The following is a 7072-nucleotide window of genomic DNA, read 5'->3' as shown; positions in this document are numbered from 1 at the left end:
CACTGAGGGATGAGAATCACTGGAGTAGAAGCTTTTCCAATTCTCAAAGGGATTTTCTTCTAAAATAGAAGAATTACTTTCATAGATAAAAATAGTATGTAGTCACTTAAAATGCTTATTACAAATATTATTTTTAAATGGGAAAATATAATGTTGAAAAAAGTACATGCTAAACTGTATGTGTTCTGTGATTACAATTACATGAAGAACATATATTAAGGTGAAAATACCAGAAGGAAATATGAAAAAATGTTGCCAAGAATGGTTTAACTCATGAGTAATTTTTTTTTCTTTATTTTCCAAATTTTCTGATTCATATTTAGGGGTGAGGGTTACCTTTGAAGGACACCCAGCAAGTGGTGGGTTAGGAAACCCTAGTGGATTGCCCTCCCTTGGAGCCCTTCAGTATCCTTAGCCTCCTGACATCTCCTTTCAGACTTAGTGTGCCACTGAGTCACTGTGCAGCCTGCATCAACCAGAGTGTTATCTCGTTAAAACTAAAAAATAAGGTGGCCTAATTTAAGGGTTTCCATGCAGGATGTCTGCCTCTAACCTCTGCCCTTTGGCATAGCTTATAGTCTTTCAGACCTCCCAAATCAGAGGTTTTAGATCCAATATTTCTTTGGAATCATTGTTATAGAATAACTATTTTTTTCCCCCATGAGGAAACCTAAATTAAAAGATGAGCATTTGAGATCTTAAACTCTTTTCCCAGAGAATGTAGAAAATCTCCCTGTGTGGAAACTAGAAAATAGCTGATGCTAACCCTAGCAAGGCACAAAGCACGCAACTTTTAATTACTGCAAGACTAATAAACTGATTATGACCTGTTTCCTGCTGGGCCCTAAGAACCTGCAGGCGTTCTTCTTTTTCAAAAGTTAGATAATAGCTCCTGTTGTTCTTTCTTTTAATTTCATAAAATAACAAATCCCTGTAGTCCTGAGTGATTTGGCCAAGTTAGCAATTATAGGAGATTGCTGGATCCATCTGCTTTTCCCTGATAGATATTAAGGTGAGATATAGTATGTTCAGTTTTTCATTCTTCCAAAAAGTCAATCAAGCTCCTACTGCTTTGGGGCTTCCCTGGTGGCGCAGTGGTTGAGAGTCCGCCTGCCAATGCAGGGGACGTGGGTTCGTGCCCCGGTCCGGGAAGATCCCGCATGCCGCGGAGCAGCTGAGCCCGTGAGCCATGGCCGCTGAGCCTGCGCGTCCGGAGCCTGTGCTCCGCAACAGGAGAGGCCACAGCAGTGAGAGGCCCGCGTATCGCAAAAAAAACAAAAAACAAAAACAAAAACAAAAAACTCCTACTGCTTTGTAAGGTCACTGAATACCTCCTTCAGGCTCCTTTGAGAACTCTAGTTGAGAAGCTTCTTAAAACAGCAATCCTGTTATATTAGTCAGGCCTCCTTTGGTTGCAAATGGCAGAAACCCTTCAAACTAGCTCATGCCAAAAAAAAAAAAAAAGAAAAAGAAAAAGGAGTAGGCACTAATTAATAGCTCACATAACAAAAAAGTCTAGGAGCAAACTGGATGCAAGATGTCATCAAACATCTCTCTCATTCTCTCAGCTCTAGTTTCCTCTGTATTAACTTTATTCACTACAGGCTCCCTTCATGTGGAGGCAAAAGTGGCTGCCCCTACCCAGCTCCAGGCTCATATCATCCTTGCATGTGATCTCAGAAGGAAAGAGGTCCTCTCCTCCCAGCATCTGAGACAAACTGCAAAAACTTTTACCCTGCTTAACGCACACACAGCCTGTGTGTGGTGCAGTCTGAACAGATACTCTAATAATTGACCAATCTAGATTAGATACATCTTAACAGGAATCAGGAACTTGTAGTTGGTGATCTCACCAGGTGGAAGGAACACTGTATCTTCACCATAATGTATATCCAAAACAACAGTTATCCATTTAAACTTTTAAAAATGTAAAATAGCTAGTGGGAAGCAGCCGCATAGCACAGGGAGATCAGCTTGGTGCTTTGCGATGATCTAGAGGGGTGGGATAGGGAGGGTGGGAGGGAGGCTCCTGAGGGAGGGGATATGGAGATATATGTATGCATATGGCTGATTCACTTTGTTGTACAACAGAAACTAACAGTATTGTGAGGCAATTATACTCCAATAAAGATGTATTTTTTTTTTAAAGTTAAGGAAAGGGAGAGAGAATTTTAGTTGAAAATACAACTTTAATAACTTGTCACTGAAGGATATAGGTAATACAATCAAGAAAAAGAATCAAAGAGAAATGTAAAGGATAACAAAAACTAAAATATAGAGCATTTCCTTGACCCTAGAAATATCCTCACTCCCCCTTCCAGTCATTACCCGCTCCCACATTGGCAACCACTGTTCTTATTTCTATCCCCATAGAACTTTCTTAAACTTTATATAATTGGAATTACACAGTATGTACTTTTCTATATTCTTTCACTCAAGATGAGATGTATCCCTATTTTTGTGTACATCAGAAGCTCATTATTTATTGATGAGTACTATTCCATTGTATCAATATCTGCAAGTTTCTGTTGACGAACATTTAGGTGACCTTCAGTTTTTAGCAGTTATGAATAAAGCTTCTATAAACATTCTTGTACATTTTTTTTTTTTGCCAAATGTTCTCATTTCTCTTGAGTAAATATCTAGGAGTGAAATTGCTAGGTAAGCGTTTATTTAAAAAAACTACCAGCCACCTTCCAAGTGGTTGTGACATTTTACACTCTTAACAGTAATGTCAAGAATTCTATTTGTTTGGACTATGACATCTTTCTTATGATACTATTAGTCTTTTTAATTTTAGCCATTTTGGTGGTTATGTAGTGGTATCTCATTGTGGGTTGTTTTTTTTAATAGATAGATAGACATTCACTAATCATTTTTGGGTTTTTTCCCCATAAAGGCAAATTTCAAGATGTCAGTATTAAAGCTAAAAGTCTTGTCTAATATTGATCAAAAAGGTGTTTTTTGTCTTTTGTTTTTTTACATCTTTATTGGAGTATAATTGCTTTACATTGTTGTGTTAGTTGTTGCTGTATAACAAAGTGAATCAGCTATATGTATACATATATCCCCATATCCCCTCCCTCTTGTTTCTCCCTCCCACCCTCCCTATCCCACCCCTCTAGGTGGTCACAGAGCTCTGAGCTGATCTCCCTGTGCCATGACGCTGCTTCCCACTAGCTAGCTATTTTACGTTTGGTAATGTATATATGTCCATGCCACTCTCTCACTTCATCCCAGCTTACCCTTCCCCCATCCCATATACTCAAGTCCATTCTCTACATCTGCGTCTTTATTCCTGTCCTGCCCATAGGTTCATCAGAACCATTTTCATTTTTTAGAGTCAATATATATGTGTTAGCATACGGTGTTTGTTTTTCTCTTTCTGACTTACTTCACTCTGTGTGACAGACTCTAGGTCCATCCACCTCACTACAAATAACATCTTTGGATGGGAAGAACTTTTAAATTTTGAGAAAAACTAATTCATCAATTTTTTTTTAATGATTAATCCTTCTTTTGTTCTGCCTAAGAAATCTGCCTGTCCTAATGCCATGGAGATAGTCTCCTATGTTTTATTCCATATAGTTTATAATTTAGCTGTCACGTTTAGGTCTATGAATCTTTTCAGATTCATAGACCTAGTCTTTCACAGATTATTTTTATACATAGTTTGAGGTAGGAATGGAAGCTCATTTTTCTTTTCATACCTTTATTCCAGGATTTCTCTGACATTTGCGGTCAGAAAATACTTTGTATAGGAGGCTGACCTATTCATTGTAGGATGTTTAGCAGCATTCCTGGTCTCTACCCACTAGATGCCAGTAGTGCCCCTACTCCATTGTGACAATCAAAAATGTCTACAGACATTGCCAAATGTTGGGGGTGGGAGACAAATTTGCCCGTGGTTGAGAATGGCTACTTTATACAGTTGTTCCAGCATCATCCTTTCACCATTGAATTGTTTTGGCTCCTTTTTTCAAAAATTAATTATTGTATATGTGTGCATTTTTTCCTGGACTATCTATGCTGTTCATATGATCTACTTGTCTTAATTACACCAGTATTGCAATACACCAATACTGTAATCTTTATTGTTTTAAAAGCAGGTAGTAGAAAGTGCCTCAACTCTGTTTTTCTTTTTCAAGATTTTTTTATATTGAACAATACTGAATTCTGAAATCTTCCTCCAAAATATTAATTAGTTCTAGTAGTGTTTTTTTAGATTTCTTAGGATTTCTACAAATCCAAAGATGTCATCTGCAACTAAAGATAAATATACTTCTGGCTTCCCAATTGCATGACTTTTACTCTTGTTTTGTTGCACTGAATAGGACAACTGGTACAAGTTAAAAAGAAGTGAGGACAGATACCCTTGCTTAGTTCCCAATCTTAGAGGGAAAACACTCAATATATTATCACTAGGTATAATATTTGCTGTATATTTTTAGTAAATGCCCTTTATGAGATTAAGGAAGTTCTCTCCTATTCCCAGATTTCTGAGAGTTTTTCATTTATGAATAGCTTAGCGTTTTATGGCTTTTTTTTTTTTGCCTTTTATTTCTGAGTCTTTATATTTAGAGCACATTTTTTTTTAAGATAGCACACACTTGAGTCTTGTGTTTTTATGTGCAGTCTGACTATCCCTGCCTTTAAAGTATTTGGTCCATTTTCATTTCTTTTAATTACTGATACAGTTGGTTTCTAATTGTTTTTGTCCCTTTCTTCTTATCTTCCTTCCTTTGGATTAACTGCATACTTTTAGTATTCCATCTTATTTTGCCTATTGACTTTTGAGTTGTATATATCATTAATCTTTTGATAGTTGTTCTAGTAATTACAATATTTATCCTTTATTTACTGTCACCTACTTTAAAATAGTATTGTACCTCTTCAGATGAAATATAAGAACCTTAGAACAGCACATTCTATAATTTTGTTTACCTCGCTCCTATCCTTTGTGTTACTGTTGTCATAGATTTTCCTTCTATGTATATTATAAGCCACACAGAAATGTGATATTTTTGTTTTAAACTCTCAGTTGTCTTTTAAAGAAATCAAGAAATGAAAAAGATAGGGGTTTTTTTACATTCACCTAAATTGTTGTCATTTCCAGTGCTCTTCATTCCTTTCTGTTGTTTTCTATTTCTTCAACCTGAAAAAACTCTTTCAGCATTTTGTGTAGCACAAAACTTCTATCAAAAACTTCTTTCATTTTTTTTTACCATATACAGATTTCTGGCTGACATTTTGTTGTTGATTAATTACTTTGAAGATTTCATGCCCTTGTTTTAGGCCTCTATTTTTTCTGATAAGAAATGAGCTATTATTCTTATCATTGTTTCCATGCATTATTGTATCTTTTTACCTCTGGCTGCAGTATTTTTCTCTTTATCTTTGATTTTCAGCAGTTTGATATTTATATTCCTAGTGTGGCTTTCTTTGTATTTACCCTACTTGGGATGCACTGAACTTCTGGGATTCCTAGGTTGATGTTTTTTGACAAATTTAGGAAACTTTTGGCTGTTATTTCTTAAAATATATTTTTGCTCAGTTTTGCATCTCCTCTCCCACTGAGGCTCCAATTACATATGTGTTATATGTAACTTGATGTGTTACTTGATATTGTTCCACAAATTACTATGTCTCGGTACATTTATTAAAATCTTTTTTCTTTCTTTGCTTTAGTTTGGATAATTTCTATTGATTTATGTTTTGTTTGGATGAGTCTATTTGAGTTTTATCCCTAGTCCTAGTGCATAGCACTTACTGTAAGGTGTGGGATTTTTTTCTGTTAAAGTGTGCCCTAATCCGCTTTTCGCTGGATTTTTGAGGTAGACAATAAGTTCTCTCCGCTCTGGATGGGGTGACATTCATCTCCCAGCACTCTGTGGCCTCTTTTTCATCAGTTTATTTCTTAACCTTTTGCACAGTTGCTGTATGCTGGCCCTTGAGAGGTTTTACCCAGTACAAGATCTGCTTATTCAAAGACATGAGCAAAACCCACCTGCCAACTTCTGGGTACTCCTCATACACTCCCCTCTCTTGTTTCCAATCTCTGCTACACAAATTCCAGCCATTTCTGCAGCCCTAAACTCTGATTTCTGTCTCATCAGAGGCAGACCTCTGGTTTCTGCTTGGGTTCAACCTACCTGCACCACAGTCAGGAAAATGCCTCAGGACAGAAAGCTGGGGTAAACAGGGAGCTCATTACATGTGTTTCCCTTCTCTCAAGGATCACAGTCCTGAACTGCCTGTTTACCAGTTCCTGAAAACAATTACCTTATTTATTTTTCCAGTTTTATGGTTGGTTAGGTCAGGAGATTAAGTCCAAAATGAATATCTTAGTCATGGCTGGATGTGAAAATGTATCACCTCTTGGGATTTTGGCTAAGATCAAGTGTAGTATCTGTTCTTATTGGTTCTATAAGTTTTGAAAAATGAATAAATAAATGAATACTGGCAGAATCAAGAACTATTATTTTTAAAGTATGCTTTGCTAATCATCTTCATCCTTCTGGAAACCCCTTACACAAACCCATCCACCTATCATGTGTCCCATTCACTAGAAAAATGTTTTTAATTGTACATCAACTAAACTTCAATTTAAAAAGAAAGAAAAATATTTTTAGATCCAAATCCCTATTAACATATTAGGATATTTGCATTTTAAAAACATATTTTAAAGTAGAAAAGCCTTAGAAAATCAAAAGAATAAATATTTAAATTTTCATGCATTTCTACTAGCTGATAAAATTAATGAACAAGGTATGTTCCTTTTGATCATCAAATTGCCCCCTCTGATTTCAAATATATACTTATCACTACATTTAATCAAATATATACTTGCCACCTTGGCACTACATTTATAGCATAAAAGAACAAGTCTACACAGCTAACATTCTTTCTAACCTCATTACTTTTTTCTTCAGATCATGGCATTTTCTTTGCTTACATAATTCTCCATGTTCTTTTCTCCTTATTACTGCTCATAACTGACATAGAAGATGGGCAGAGTGACAAGAAACTAAACAATGCTTATATTTCATAAGAATATTGACCCTGGGACACC

At 36.0% G+C, this 7072-nt stretch overlaps 1 pseudogene; it reads left to right on the top strand.

Moving 5' to 3' along the window:
- Nucleotides 1-6370: 6370 nt before the first annotated feature.
- LOC132491474 (U2 spliceosomal RNA) lies at nt 6371-6530 on the top strand (annotated as a pseudogene).
- The last annotated feature ends 542 nt before the right edge of the window (nt 6531-7072 follow it).

The sequence above is a fragment of the Mesoplodon densirostris genome, chromosome 5, assembly GCF_025265405.1.
Source record: "Mesoplodon densirostris isolate mMesDen1 chromosome 5, mMesDen1 primary haplotype, whole genome shotgun sequence".
Classification (NCBI taxonomy): Eukaryota; Metazoa; Chordata; class Mammalia; order Artiodactyla; family Ziphiidae; genus Mesoplodon; species Mesoplodon densirostris.
Note: the sequence above shows the minus strand (reverse complement) of the source record. Positions and strands in the feature narration are given on the sequence as shown.